We start from the raw sequence: 17,670 nt of genomic DNA, 5'->3' as shown, positions 1-17,670 counted from the left end.
TAGCATTGTCCCATTAAAAGGTACACTTGAACTTTCATTCATAGCAAAAATTGATATTGACTAAAAATCATCCAATGAATCTTCCAGTCGCTCAGGCACCTTAGACTTCAACCGCATCTTGATCCATTCAGTACCCTCTCTTCTGATATCTTGGAGTTTTTCATTTCTCTCTTTGATAGTCCCCGTATCACACACAAGATTATGCTTAGATCTAACAAGCATACCCTTTGGTTCTCGTTCGTCCTTAACTACAGAACTCTTGGCCAAATTCTTGTGTGATACCTCTATAGTAATAGATGCCTCTTCATTGTTACTAATTCTCTTATAGTTCTCAATTTTACATGGCCCAAATCCAAAGGTAGAGCATTAATTTTGGATCACTTCATTTATCAATGAACAACCATTTAAAAATTCTGAAATTCTCTCAGCGCACCAAATCACCAATAAAATCAATCGACGAGCATGAGCTAGGTCGGGCCCCAAAGTGGGTCCGACTAAAAATAATTTCGTTTTCATACAACTGACCTCTGAAATGCTTCACGAACCTTAAACATACCTCCGAGAAAAATCAACATCGTTTTTGGATCATCAAACTGAGTTTTGCAACTTTTAGGCACTTGCGCTAAATTTTCGCATTTAATCGCGAAGATGTAATTTTCAAACTGGTCAAAACACCTTTCTGGACCTCGCCATCTGACAGGAGTGTACTATGATATACAAGCATGAACTTTACCAAATGGTTTTTCAAGACAAATCCCGAGTGAAGAGATATTAATTTTCAAAAATGATGAACTAGCTTTGTCGACACTATGGACCTGATGAAGTCAATGTTCAGGCAACTCATGATGCCTTTCTTAAAAATATCAAACGATCTCTGTAGACCCTCAAATCTGAGACATACATACCTTGAAGTACATATTAAAACTTAGAATACTCAGTTTGACCAAAAGGATAACTGGGTGCAAACGGCGTGCTCAGAAAATAGCAACTTTAACTGATATGACAATGAAAGTACGGATTACTGAAACAGATACCTCAATAAACCCTTTTGAAAACCGATCAAACGGATTGGTAGGAGTTTGAAACTGGAAGCATAGCTTTTTATTTATATCAACAATATCTTGAAACAAACATTATGGCATTAAATTCACGGGGCAACTTTTACACATGCAAAACAGGGCTCCGACTAGGTCCTGAAACAGGGACTTGTCAAACCATACAAACTGCAAACAGATCGAGCTTTAAAAATTGAGCAAATGGATTACTAGAGACTTGAAATTTTGTATGGAGGTACATTTTTATGCATAGAATTCATTCCATTTTTAATTTCATCATTAAAATCAATAGGGCAAATGATATAGGAGCTCAAAGTAGGCTACTTAATAAAATTTGCATTTGTGCCTAAAATGCACTTTCAGCTCACCCCTTGAAATGGGTACCTGATAAACTGATCCAAACTGAATTCTAAAAGTTACAACACACTACATAGGCCAAATGAAAGGTATAGGAAACACTTCCCAAGCCTTACCCTTTGAAGATCAACTAGCTCCATTTGCCCTCTCTCTAACTAGGCCATTCAAACTGACTCATTTTCTGATCATTTGGAGATGCAGAGAATTTTTTTGAAATGGGCCTCTAAAATTGACTCAAATTTAATGAGTCCCAACAGTGGCTCTGACTGGGGATGGTTGATTGCAAGATCAACACAAGAATCTAGAATCTATGGTTAAGTAGACCACCCAAAAACGAATCACTCCTCTCTTCTCAAAAATAAAGGGCTCCTTATTCAACCCAAACAGTAGGGCACTTTATTGAAAACCACACAACTAAAAGAAAAGTGATTGTAAAAGATATACAAACATACTTATAAAATGGCTCCCAGCCACTAAAGTCTAAACCAACTCTTTCCCTTATCAAAAATCTAACTCTCATCACTTAATAATATAGACAATCTGAAGCAAACACTGATCATCAGAAAAATGCTTCTATTATGACACACATCTTTCTACATGCTTTTCCAATCAGCATTAAATGCATACCCATCATGAACATAATTTTGAACCTTACTTTCATGATCAACTATTGAAACATATCCATTATTTTCATCATCTACTAAGTGAAATAAATCAACATCTTTAACATCCCACTCTTGAAAAAATGAACATACCTCTGGCTCAAGCATATAATCTGAAGTAATATTTGCACATTCACTCATCTTCACATGAAAAACTTCAAGATGGGGTTTAAACACACTGGCAAGCAACCCATTACAAAAATATCCATCCTAACATATGTCACTGTTGCATGGAATGGTATCATCATCAAGGACTGGTTCATCATTTACAACATTTGGCTGATCAATTATTTCTTCATACAAAGGGTTAGAAACCAAATGAAGAATCCCCTTATGAAAATTATGACAATGAAGTGGTTGGTCCATATCTATATCAACATTGACTAAAACATTAGAAAAAATGCTAAAGATACCTTCCATTCGATCATCATAATCATCTTCATTAGACAAAGAAGAAAATGAAACTTGGCTGGAACTATCCTCAATGTTCCATGTTTCACAACCACAAAATTTCATCCTATGACCATCATTTTGAGAATCAAGATGGTCATACTTATCTTGCCACAATTGATCCCTTTTACCAATAGAACCCTCATCACCAGTCAAAGAACAAAGATGAATACCGCTACCATTTACTTCATTTGATGAATGTCCAACATGTTCACTTAAATTTTCTGTCATAAAACCATCTGTTAGATCAGCATGTTGTTCATCAAATATATAAGCATTCAGTTCACAGTCCTTATCTGGAGAATCCTCTTCACCATATTGCAGAAGGTCTTTATCAATAACTCTAAGGCTCTCCAACATTTGAACCTTCTTGTCCACAACTTCAAGAGCTTTCCTAAGGTCTTCAATCTTCTGGAATTGCATTGAACTTTGTTGTTCCATGTGACATTCTTTAAAAAAATGTTCATCAATGTGTGCTATATTTTCATTGCAATCATGTGTACCATTGAGATTTTCTGAATTAACTTTGCGCATAACTTTCAAATTGGAAAGATCATCAACATGATTATAAGAAGTGAAATCTAAAGTGAAATCTGAAAATACTTTTACTTCATCCTCAACACAAGTGACATTATCAATATCTAAGTGAGGATCATACATTGTTTGCACCAAACAACTGATTTTTATAAGGAATTAAATTATCGTGGTTGCCAACACAAGTATGAACACCAAAAATCTGAACATTATTCCTCACTTCACACTTAGTTGCAGCATTACAAACACTATGACAACAGACACCTGTAGATACAAGTCTTTTAAGAATGCAATATTTTAAAGTTTTCTCTATTTCCATGGTTGTCACAAATGCTTGATGTAATGTCTTTGGCTCTTTATCCCTCAATCTGTAACTCATCTTACTTCCAAAGGCATCCAAATAAATCACTAAAGACACCTCGTCATTTAGTTTATACCCTTGGGGGATCACAACCAATGCTTTGGAAAATATGACATTGAAGGCTGGCACTAACTGACCTTCCTCAATTCTGATCTCCATCAATTTCCTTAGTGCATCATTAAAGTTTATTGTCTCAGCAAATTGCTCAAGAAAAGATGGAACTAATTCTTCCCATGAGGGAATAGAAGCTTCCTGACAAAAAGAGAACCAAATCCTGGCATCCCCTTTCAAGCTCTGCACAAACAACTTCATGCAAACATCCTCATGACAGATTTCAGTCATTCATTAAATCAATAAAATTTTGCACATGAATTCTTGCTGATTGTAACTGGTCCCCATTAAACAATGGTAAATGATTCCTAATGTCACTTGGAATCTGATTTGGGTAACTAGGTATGCCATCAAAACAAAATGGCATGTAACTTTTAATAGAGAAATTTCTACAACAATTCATTACTAGCTACAATCTCTATTACTCAAAATACTTCACCAATGCTTTAACTGCATTTTTTTTTTTTAAATAGGAAATATGTGAAGTATGAATTTCTTTTCCCTTTTGTGGTGACTTATTCACCTAATATGGAACAAATAATTACCTCAACAATGAGGAATACCTGGAGTAAATTTGTTGTTTCTCCTGCTCTGATATTTGGTATGATCTTTCTGAGATCTCCTAACATTATACACTAGGCTTCTTATAGAGTCGCCACCTCCTTCACGGAGGAAAATATCTTCAATAAATTCTTTGGGATCTACAATCTTGAAACCCCAAGAAGATGCTAAATCTTTGATGCAAGTTCACCAAATATTTTAAAACTTTTACCACAATGCACACTAGTGTAGAGATCTTTTAGAGTCACCACTCACTGCTGTGAGAATTTATAAAATAATTTCAGAACATGCACAGATTTGGACTTACACAAAGATAAAAGGATAACAAATTTTTAACACTTGGCACACAACACCACCAGGCAAATAACTACAGATCTGAAAATGGTTTCAGATGTATAACACTTTTATGACTCTTTCCTCAAATTGGATAGGCACAACATATAAAAACGTTTATAGAAAAACCTTATACACTTCAAGCTTTTACTTAGCTTAGGCGGGTTTACCCTTTGTGATTACTTTTCACAATTGTGATTGAAAACTTACAGAGAAGACCAGTGCCAACATTCTGCAAACCTTATCACTTTGAACATAACTAAATATAAAAGAAAGAGTTGTAATCGTTTTTTGTTTGATCACCAAGAAGGTTATGGAACCTAGAAAAACTATACCAGTGCCTTATCCTAGGCTTTAGAGTCACCTAAGCTATACAATAATTCTGAGTTTGGACATTTCAATACATTCTATCACTTCAACTTCATTAACTTAATATATGCCTGACATATATGTAAGTTTTTCCTTTATGCTAAACATGTTCATCAAATTCAAGCAGAAAACAGTATTGATTCACTAATAGAGGGGTTCTAAGTATATTTAATTCCTCCCCTTGAGAGAAAAACCTAAAATACCTCTGTAAGATTGCCCTGCAATCCCCATCCAATCAAATAACCCTTGATTATTTAGAAGAAAATAGTAAATCAATAAATGCATGCAAGAAGACAATAGAAATGTGAGCTCAAAATGATCTGATCTGTATATTGATATCCATCGTCAAATTCTACATCTAACTCAGAGTTATCTTCCAAAAATCAGAAAAGGCCCTAAATATATTTTGCCAGTGTTTTTCTTTTACAAAATTCTTGAGATCCTTTACAAATGAGAAGAATAGAGACTAAGAAGAAGAGGGAAAAGATTAGGTTTGCAACCGAAATTGCTAGATGCCTTCTTCCCTAACTGAAAAGTATTATATTCTCCTTCCCATGGAAACTCTTCTCAAAATGTCAAATATCTGTTGAAACAAACTTCATGACTAGATTCCTTATTTTGAGGGCTTTCCAACGGTATATAATACTTGCCATTTCGAGCAAAAATAACCCTCTAAGCGAATTAATCTACTTTATGCAGGCCATCATTTAAATTTTTGAATTTTTCCCATAGTCTGCACTATACAATTAAATTTGATTTTTCAAACCATTTTGCTCTGACGTCCTGCCACATGGCAACTTCCGATTGGCTGATGGGATCCACTGGGATAACACCTACATGGTTCGCCACCTGGACTTCTCCGTCACCGCTACCTATGTGCCATCGGACTGCCATCTGTACGCCACGTCATCAGCACTGGACGAGACCTCCACTTGGACCTGCCACCTATCTTTCACCATTTTGCAATGGCTAACGAACGTGCATCTTTGGGCTCCGAAATCACTCGGGTCGTTGGATCTCCTGAACTTGCATGGTCTTTAACTCCTTTCACTATTTTATAAACCTTAACCGACGAGCATCTTTGGCTTGCGAATCCATGCGCACCGTCAATCTCCTTGGAACATGCTCGATCTTTAACTCACCCATACTCTGCAAAACTCACCTACCTCAAGATTCATGCCTGTGTGGGGTCCACCTGGTCACCACTTGTCGGCCTCCTTGGTCGCTTCACGAAGCACGCCTACGCGCGTGGGGTCCACTTGGGCACCCATCAGCACCTTTCGTCAAAAGCCTCAAGCTTTCGACACTATACTTGTGTGGAGCTTTTCTTATAAATGCCAAAAAATTACATTGCCCAGCCAATGTGGGATATTTCCTTAAGCCTGGGACTGCACCTTTTGAAGCGATTTCTGAGACTTCATGGCTTCTCTTTGCATTTGATTGAAATTTTAAAACCTTTTCACACACCATGTGCCTGGGCAATATAATCACTTTCTACATTCGCTTAAAAATTAAAATGGCATTCGGCCATCCCACGTAGCATTTTCTCAGTTTGAAAAACCCCCTATGCTGCCAATTTCCATTTGCAGAAAGGTTGTTTCATATTGTCTCTTCCAAACTCCTTCCACCATGCAGGACATTAACTTGCTTGGAGTTTTAAATTCACTTTTCAAACACACACAGGAGGAGTTGGATGCATGGCGTGGAGATTCTTGTTGAAGGAGGGAAACTAACTTTACCACCATGCCACATGAGAGGGGAGGCTCTGTCAAATTTCATTTGCTTAGACTTTAAAATAGTCTTCCAAAACTTCATACCACGCTGAAAACTAGGATGAAGCCAATGCACTTGGTTAGAATTTCATTTTTCTTTGCATGCCACATGAGAGGGGAGGATGGATTGGTGCTTACTTTTCTACTTGCAACTTATTGAAAACTAAACACTGCCCTCCAGACTACCACGCAGGGCAGGGGCTATGTTGCATTTGCTTGAGTTTCTATGCTGCTCTCTACACTCACCACTCCACCACGCAGGACATTGACTTCATGCCTAGGAGATTTCACGTGGAGGGAGAGAGAATTTTCTATTGGATAAAAGCTTACAAGCTTCTGCATTTGCTCAACACCATACTCCATACACAACGCAGAACTTCACACTTTGCATTCGGTGTTTGCTAGGAAATGTTCCTTATTGTTTGCTGGTACCATGTGGATTTGCATTGAAAGTTTTAAATCTCCTAAACTCTACTCCAAGCAGCAGGGAGGAAGCCAAAGATCAAGGCACTTTGGATTCACATTAACCAATTTACAGCCTTCACATACTGGTTAAACACTTCACAAATAAAATCCTCTGTAGCATTGTGCCATTAAAAGGTAAACTTGAACTTTCATTCACAACAGAAATTGATATTGACTAAAAATCATCCAATGAATCTTCTAGTTACTCAGGCAGCTTAGACTTCAACCACATCTTGATCCATTCAGTACCCTCTCTTCAGATATCTTGGATTTTTTCATTTCTTTCTTTGATAGTCCCTGTATCACACACAAGATTATCCTTAGATCTAACAAGCACACCCTTTGGTTCTCGTTTGTCGTTAACTGCAGAATTCTTGGCCAAATTCTTGTGTGATACCTCTATAGTAATAGATGCCTCTTCATTGTTACTAATTCTCTTATAGTTGTCAACTTTACATGGCCCAAATCCAAAGGTAGAGCCTTAATTTTGGATCACTTCATTTACCAATGAACAACTATTTAAAAATTCTGAAATTCTCTCAATGAACCAAATCGCCATTAAAATCAATCCATGAGCATGAGCCAGGTCGGGCCCCAAAGTGGGTCCGACTAAAAAAAATTTCATTTTCATACAACTAACCTCTTAAATGCTTCACGAACCTTAAACATACCTCCGGGAACAATCAACATCATTTTTGGATCATCAAACTGAGTTTTGCAACTTTTTGGCACTTGCACCACATTTTTGCATTTAATCACGAAGATGCAATTTTCAAACCGGTAAAAACACCTTTCTGGAACTCGCCATCTAACATAAATGTACTCTGATATACAAGAATGAACTCTACCAAATGGTTTTTCAAGATGAATCCCGAGTGAAGAGATATTAATTGTCAAAAATGACCAATTGGCTTTGTCGACACTGCAGACCTGATAAAGTTAATGTTCAGGCAACTCATGATGCCTTTCTTAAAAATATCAAACAATCTCTATAGACCCACAAATCTGAGACATAGGTACCTTGAAGTACATATTAAAACTTAGAATACTCAGTTTGACCAAAAGGATGACTAGGTGCAAATGGCACACTCATGAAAATAGCAACTTTAACTGATACGACAATGAAAGTACGGATCACTGAAACAGATGGCTCAATGAACCCTTTTGAAAACTCATCAAACGGATTGGCAGAAGCTTGAAACTGAAAGCATAGATTTTCATTTATATCAACAATAGCCCAAAACAAACATTTTGGCATGAAATTCACCAGGTCAACTTTTACACTTATGCAAAACAGGGCTCCGACTAGGTCCTGAAACAGGGACTTGTCAAACTGTACAAACTGCAAACAGATCGATCTTTGAAAACTGAGCAAATGGATTGCTAGAGACTTGAAATTTTGCACAGAGGCACACTTTTATGCATATAATTCATTCCATTTTGAATTTAATCATGAAAATCAATAGGGCAAAAGATATAGGAGCTCAAAGTAGGCTACTTAATAAAATTTGCATTTGTGCCTAAAATGCACTTTCAGCTCACCCCTTGAAATGGGTACCTGATAAACTGATCCAAACTAAATTTTTAAAGTTGCAACACACTGCATAGGCCAAATGAAAGGTATAGGAAACACTTCCCAAGCCTTACCCTTCGAAGATCAACTGGCTCCATTTGCCCTCTCTCTAACTAGGCCATTCAAACTAACTCATTTTTTGATCATTTGGGAATGCAGAGAAATTTTTTGAAATGGGCCTCTAAACTTGACTCAAATTTAATGATTCCCAACAAGGTCACTTGCTTGCCAGTGAACATTGTCGATCCTCCAAAGTGCCAGAGTTGATAAGTGTTAAAGGTGTTGACATCAATGACAAAACCATATCAACATAACCAAAATACCAACAATCTCCCCCTTTGGCATTGGTGGCAACACAAGATGGAAAAACCATCAAAGTGCCAAAATAGAAATGCCAAATACCAAACACCAGCAATCTCCCAAAAGAGATCATAACCAAAAATCAAAATTCAGATACAGAGAGTAATCAATCTCTCCCAAAGTAACATTCTCTCCTCCTAAGAGTAACATATGTTTTCCTTGTGTTTTTCCATATCAATATCTCCCCCTTTGATATAAAATTCCAAAGCCAATACGAAAGCCAGGTTCAAATACAAAATACCAACCAATTTAGTATGCCAACTACTCCCCTTGAGAAGTAGCTCTCCTCATCAAAGCCGGAGTAAAAGATTTCTCTATTAATTTTGTTGGTTGATGAAAAACATCAACTATCCAAGTCTCTACCAGTGGGGTTATGACCCCAAGCTAATCTCTGAGATATTCAAAAGTCTTCTTAGGCAAAGGCTTAGTGAAAATATCTGCAATCTGTGCTTTAGTATTCACATAAACCAGTTTTACTTCTTTTGCTTCAACATTTTCTTTTAGAAAATTCAATTTGATAGAAACATGTTTAGTTTTAGAATGTAGTACCGGATTCTTAGATATATCAATTGTTGCAGTGTTATCACAATAGATAGTTATAGGTTCCTTGCATTTTACCTTTATGTCCTTCAACATTTTCTCAAGCCATAATACCCATCTACAGTTAATTCTTGCTGTAACATATTCTGATTCTGCTGTTGATAAAAATGTGCAACTTTGTTTCTTATTCAACAAAGAAATTAATCTACTTCCAAGAAAAAATGCTCTGTCGGTGGTGCTTTTTCTATCATCCACATCTCCTACCCAATTTGCATCTATGTATGCACATAATTCAAAGTTTTAATCTCTAGGATACCATAAACCAAGATTTGTAGTGCCTTCTAGGTACCGGAAAATCCTTTTTACTGCTGATTCATGATTTTCTCTAGGATTACTCTGAAATCTTGAAACAATACATACTGCATTCATAATATCAGGTCTTGTTTGTGTCAGATACAATAGGCCTCCTATCATAGATTTGTACCTAGTCAGATTAATAGGTGTAGATTCATCCCTTAGTGTTAATTTGTCATTTGTAGTTGTAGGTGTGCTTACCGGTTTAGAGTTTTCCATCCCAAATTTCTTTAGTAACTCCTTCAAGTACTTGGATTGACTCAAGAATATACCTTTATCAGTATATGAAATCTGCAATCCTAAAAAGAATTTTATCTCTCCAATCATAGACATTTAAAATTCATGCTGCATTTCAATAAAAAAGTCTTTACATAATCCATCTTCTCCTCCAAAGATTATATCATCAACAAAAACTTCTATAACCAATATGTCATCATTAGTCACTTTATAGTATAAGTTGTTGTCAGCATTACCTTTAGAAAATCCAATCTTCAAAAGATATTTATCCAATATAAGTTGCTCAATGTAAACTTCTTCTTCAAGATCTCCATTCAAAAATGCACATTTAATATCCATTTGATATACTTTGTAGTTCTTGTGTGCTGCAAAAGCCAAGAATAATCTGACTGCCTCAATTCTAGCTACCGGTGCAAAGGTTTCATTATAATCAATTCCTTCTTTCTAAGAATATCTCTTACACACTAGTCTTGCTTTATTTCTGATTAGCTTCTCATCTTCATTAAGTTTGTTTCTGAATACCCATTTTGTTCCAATCACATTTTTGTCTTTAGGCTAGGGAACTAATGTCCATGTGTTATTCTTCTCAATTTGTTCCAGTTCCTCTTCCATAGCTTTAATCTAGTGTTTATCTTCACATGCCTCATTAATTGATGATGGTTCAATTTGAGAAATAAGACATACCTCTTCATTTTCTAGTCTTCCTCTTATCATAACTCCTTGATACTTGTTCCCAATTATCTAATTTTCAGAGTGGTTCAATCTTACATATCAGGGTGTCTTCATTTGCTGATGTTCCTCAGTTACAGTCGAATTTTCAGATGATAGCAGTGTAACTGGATCTTTATTCTATACTGATGGATTCAATGTAGGTTCATTTGTTAGTATCTCTATTGCCGGTTCAGAGTCTATATACCTTCAAGTTCCTCTAAATTGTTAATTAATCTTCACATTTGTACTCTCAACAATTTTCTGCAATCTCTTGTTAAAACATCTATATGCTTTTCTCTTAGATGAATAACCAAGAAATATTCCTTCATCACTTCTAGGATCAAATTTTCCAATATACTCATCTCTTCTAATATAGCATTTACTTCCAAATAATCTGAAATATTTAAGAGTAGGAGTAATACCAAACCATAGTTCATGAGGGGTCTTATCGGTTTCACCTTTGATGTGAACTTTGTTGAATATATAGACCGTTGTGCTTACTGCCTCTCTCCAATATACATGTGGTAGATTTGCTTCAGATAACATACTTCTAGCTGCATCCATGATAGTTCTATTTTTCCTTTCTACAACTCCATTCTGCTATGGTGTCCGAGGTGTTGATAACTATCTTCTGATTTTTCTCTGTGAAAAGTAACCGAACACATTCTAGAATAGTCATCAATGATTAGCATGAAATATCTATCACCTTGTAAGCTTTTAGTTCTAGCTCGACCACATAAATCAGTGTGAATTAAGTCAAGAGCATTATTATATTTTTCTGGAATACTTTTAAGAGATGCTCTAACTTGTTTTCCAAATTGACATTCCTTACATATCAGATTGTGAGGTTTAGTAATCTTAGGTAAGTCTCTAACTACCTTAGTAGTACTGATTTTTACCATGCAATCAAAATTTATATGACAGAGTCTCTTATGTCATAGCCAACTTTCATCAATGTGTGCAATCAAGCATGTCTTTTCACTATTATTTAAATGAAAGATATTACCTCTAGTTTGATTATTGGATGCAATTTCCAAACCAGTTCTGTTCATAATTTTGCATTTTCCATTCTTGAATTGTAACTGAAATCCTTTTTCAACTATTTGACCAACACTCAAAAGATTATGCTTTTAACCTTCTACATAGTAAACATTGTCAATATTATGCTTACCATCAAGAGATATAGTACCTTTTCCTTTGATCAAACAAGCTTTATCATCTCCAAATCTTACCAGACCTCCATTGTATTCTTGAAAGTTCAAGAATTTACCTTTATCACCAGTCATATGATGTGAGCATCCTAAGTCAATGATCAATTCATCCTTAACTTCAACTTTAGCTACTAGGGCCTGCTCTACCAGTTGAACAGTAGGTCTCAGTTGATCTTTTGTTATAGCAACAAAAACCCATCCATTGTCTACCGGATCCTCATCAGAATCATTAGTGACTCCTTCATCAACAAGATAACAAGATTTATCTTTATTCTTCTTAAATCTGTATCTCTGATATTTAGGGTTAGGCTTGTATGTTCTTCTAGCTTCTTCTCTTAGTCTAGCATGTCTATCAGGGCATCTTGAAGCCATATGACCAATCTTATTACAATTAAAACATTTAAAGGGTGCTTTACCTTCATACTTACTTCCAACTGGACCTTTAGGCATTTCCCTTGAAAATAGTGCTTCAAGTTCTTCAAGTTCTTCATTTTCTCTCCTGCTTTTCTCAAGTTCTATTGCATAAAAGGCTTTTCAATCAGATTTGTCAAAAGATGGTGCAGATGATGTTGATGCCTTAAAAACTAAATCTATCTTTATAGTAGAAACATGACCAAATTCCTCAATTTCAAAAGCTGAAAGTTTTCCAATCAATGTATCCCTAGTTACTGATGTATTAGGCATTGTTCTCAACTCATTTATAGCACTAAATTTCATTTTATATGCCAATGGAAATCCTCTTAAAACTTTTGAAACAATTTCATCTTCACTTAAGGTTCCTCCACAACATTTGATACCCAAAACAATTTCATTTACTCTTTCCATAAAAGCATAAATCTTTTCATCTTCTTCCATTTTCAGATTTTCATACCTGACCCAAGCTTTCAAGTTTTGCAATTTTGACTGTGGAATCTCCTTCATTCAATGTTTCCAAATGATTCCAAATAGCTTTAGCAGTAGACCTATCTAATAATCCCATGATTTGTTGATCTGATAATGCACTCAAAAGTGCTTCCCTTGCCTTGCAATCATTTTCTTCATCTTTTCCTAAGGTAGGTGGATTAGGCTGTCTTTGAGTAGGAGTAATGTAGCCATTCTTTGTAGCATCCTAGATGTCCTTCCCAATGCAATTTAGATGTGTCTCCATTCTAATCTTCCATATGCCATAGTTGGTTCCATCAAGTTTAGGATTGTCCTTCCTGAAATAGTTAGTAGACATTGGATCTCCTCAAGCTGTTAAACTTCTGCAAAAAGAGGACTAGGCTCTGATACCAATTGTTAGGTCCTCAAGACAACTGAGAGGGGGGGTGAATCAGTTGTCAAATAAATTCAAACTAAAAACAACTTAACCAACCTCAATGCTTAATACTGGTAAACCAAACTTTATATCGGTAGACAATTTATCAGTTAATTGCAGTACCGGTAAAGATTAATGCATGAAACAGAAAGACAATAACATCCACAACACATAACACCAATATTTGTACATGGAAACCCTATAAGGGGAAAAACCACAGTGGGAAACCTTACCCACAATCAGATGATACTACTGCAGATAGTCTGTGTAGTATACAAATGGGGTCTGCACATGCAGAAAGGCCAAGTGCCTAGAGCTCACTACTCAAACACAAATAGGAGTCACACTGACTACAATTGGATGGTTAAATCCAATAATGATGTACTACTTAAAATAGCATCTTCATATGCTAGATTCAGTACCAGTGTAGTTCTAATTGCCTTTACAAAAACCTTGCTTAACCTTCAAATGATGTCTGTGTGTATAGCTCTTCTTAATCTTGCATATACCTTCTTACAATTCCTTATCCCAATTGCCTATCAATTTTACAAATAAGATCTTACATATATACCATAACCTAAGACCAATTTTAGTATGTCGGCTCTTAAATATTTTATGATAAAATAATTATAAGTAAATCAATAACTGATGCAATATCCGATTCAACATGTCAGCTTAATGCATTTACAATAACAACAAAATCATCTCCAAAGCATGTCATGCTGATCTGGAATAGATAAGCCTGCCGATGCTTATTCTGGACCTATTTGTTGGTAACAACATATATGCAAATACGAATATGCCAATGAGAAAATATCCAAACAAAGTGTCCAGTGATGTCTTCGACATAACTAGATGTTTTCCATGTCATTCCAATTGTTAGTGAACAATATATCCTGCCGGTGTACCAGATACCAGTGATTGTACATAAGGTCACTTGCTTACCGGTGAACATTGTCGATCCTCGAAAGTGCCAGAGTTGATAAGTGTTAAAGGTGTTGACATCAATGACAAAACCATATCAACATAACCAAAATACCAACATACCATTCCTTCTCTCTACACAGATACTCGGGAAGTTACTGAAAACAAAGCACGTGCAAATTTATGGGACTGTTAATAGACCAACCTTTACTACCTGCAAATCGATATTACAAAGCTTTCGACCGGTTATGCTGCTAACCCTATCGGTTTCCATTGATGACAAGTGACACAATCTCATTATGTTGTGATCATTAAAATCCTCACAACTTTGATCGTGGGGAAGAGCTAGTCATTGGATCTATCCTTTCTTTAATAGACGATTGGAGTATTTAGGACTTGCATATATATTTAGAAGGGGACCAGTAATAGGGAAGTTATGTGCTTGACTTAGGAAATTTTATTTCACGAACTAGTCGATCAATATTTTGCATAGGGAATAAAAAGGCCCCACTCATGGAAAGGGTACCCTCAGTTTTAAGTGGGAAAAAGTAACATAAAAATATATCACTTCTAGGGTTTTCTTCACAAAAATGTAAGAAGTTTTGATAAACCCTAAACCCTAGACCTTGAATCATTCTCAGAGGATGTAAGAAAAAACTTGAAAATCAATGTTTTGGGCTTAAATTTGGAAAATTCATGCAATCAATTTTCAGGGCTATCACACTCAACAACAACAATTCGTACTGGAAAGATAGCTTGCAGAGCACCAAATCATGAACCATCTGAAATGAAGATACACATGAACATCACAAACATTCTCCCAAATCCACAACCAAATATATAATCATACCGGAGCACATCGGATCAAATACCAAACTCTACCAACCACTGAATAGAAAGACTGAACTACAAACTGGATCAAATAATATGTTCAAGCAAAATTCTAGATCATTGCAACCAATAAGGAATATGTTATACAATACAATCACCTATATTACTACAATACAATCACCAGAACACCAGAACAACTCTCAACAGCATCAAAACACAGGAATATGTTGACATCAATGACAACAACAATATCCAACATTTTCCACCAAACTTCTTTTATTTATTTATATTACAATTATAATTCACCAACAAAATTACCTTTTACTTTTTGAATACAAGTATAATTTTCCAACAATATTATTTTTTATATTTTGAATACGAGTATAGTTTACTAACAAAAATATTTCCTTTTTTCAATTTTTTCTTTAAATCATCAAAATTTTCTAGAAATTTATTGTGATTTAAAAAAATTGCCAATAAAATTAATATTGTTTTCTTAAAAAGGGAAGATTAATCAATAGAAATTAATATTTTCTTCCAAAAAAAGGGTCACCAAGAATTTATATCTTTATTTTAGTGGAAGGTCTTAAATTTATCACTAACCCCTACCCCAAAAATGGAGGAAAATCTAAATAGTTGATGTTGAGGCCTAAATGAACCTTATTTTACAACTGTCATGTAGAATATAAGAGAATTTGGTCATTAATAGGATGATGACCATAGGTGGAAAGAAATATAGAATAAGTTAATGGTTCCATCAGAGAGTCTACACATACCCAGTCACCCAATATTTCCTATTAGTAGTTACGAGGGCTATTGAGGAAAACAATCCCTTTTAATAGTATATTTTGTCACATTTAGTTGCACTATGTCATGTCTTGAATTTTACACATGAACATAACATCTAAGGAAACCATTTTTTATTTCTATTTTAATCCATTTTGTCTCAACTAATCATTAATTTATTATACTTTTGATAGTTGCATGGTGCACTTCTTCAAAAGTATATTGCATTGTGACCATAAAAATCATGGGTGGTGAAGTAAGGGGGAGCACCAAGAAGGTACCATAATCCAATCTCTACTCTTTCCACCATGGGTGGACAACCTAATGAGGTTTAATAGAGGAAAATAGGAGACTATTTAAATCCAATGTATAAATATCTTTACAATTACCATTCATCGATCAAATATGTCTAGGAATGAAATTATCGTAATGGCATAAGAATTCAATTTAATTATAGTAGGAAAGGATTGAAAGGAAACTAAGATGCAAAAAAAATTACTTAACAATAATCTAGTGGGGGAGATAACATAAATTTTCTTACAAATCTTAAATTGTTACAACATAAGAAATATAGTGTAGTGTCATAAAATTATGACCCTATCATTTTTCAACTGCATTAGGGTCCTCATGCATGAGAACTTGAATCCTCTAGCCTAATCGGAGACCAGATATTGCTCGGCTTGCATAAACAACTTCTTCCTTGGCCTCTGCATCACCCTGACCACATTCTGCCCTAGAGAAAGGGGTAGGACAGGGTTGTGGTGCCATTGTCCCCCCTTGGATAGGGGCATGGCGTCCTTGTCCTCCTAGGACAGGGGCATTGTGCCCTTGTCCCTACCCTATTTTGGGGCATGACCCTTCCTAAAGCATGCATTGTGGGTTGTCCCTCGAGCAAGAAACTCCCCCGATATCGGCTCGTGATAAAATTCAAATCCACCAACATCTATTTAAGGAGGCATTCGCTCTCTCATTTTCATAAGTTGGATGAGTAGGAAATTCACAAGTGATCAAGCATTCAAAAGCATTCAAGCATTATTTTCCAGCATTGAGCATTCTCAAGCCTCCCTTCAAGGGTAGGTGTTGCATTCAATTCAAGGATTCAACCATTGAAGAGGAGATTGATTTCAATATTCAATTCCACACAAGCATTTCTATCAACATTGCTACTACAACCTCCCTTGAGGTGATTTACAATTCAGTCTTTCATTTACATCTACTTGCAAGTACTTTATTTCATTACTTTCTTAATTATAAAAATAGGGTTTGACATAAAGGCAAACCCCTAATCCCAACCCATTTTCCTATATTTATGTGTGTAGGTTGTAGGTGCCCAGCTGTACTTTCAGATTCAGGCTTCATTTGCAGAGGTGGAAAAACCCTTTTCATTTCACGGATTTTTCTGAGGACCGTGTCCATTCCTGCCATGGTCTGGGAACTTTTCCTCAAATTCGCAAGGCCAGTTTGTCTTGACATTTTACTGCTAGATCTAGGTGCACAACTTCATCCCATATTCTGATCTCAAGTTATAATTAGTTCTTGGTCACTTTTGCACTACATAATTCAATCAAATTCCTTTCTAAATCAAACAATGAAGAGGGGATCAACTTAGCATTCCCAATTCATTTAGAATTCAATCTACCATCTTTTTTTGGAGAGATTGAATCTAGTGAATTATCTTCTCCCCTTTCCTAATGTAATGGTGAAAAGTGCTTGAATGGTAATCGATGGCGAAACTCTCATCTCTCTTTGAGGGAAAGGGTAGTTTTCCTTCTTGATTTATCATTCAACATTTTCCCACCATTACATTTTGGTGAAC

The sequence above is a fragment of the Cryptomeria japonica genome, chromosome 2, assembly GCF_030272615.1.
Source record: "Cryptomeria japonica chromosome 2, Sugi_1.0, whole genome shotgun sequence".
In the NCBI taxonomy this organism is placed as follows: Eukaryota; Viridiplantae; Streptophyta; class Pinopsida; order Cupressales; family Cupressaceae; genus Cryptomeria; species Cryptomeria japonica.
This window is presented reverse-complemented; position numbering follows the sequence as displayed.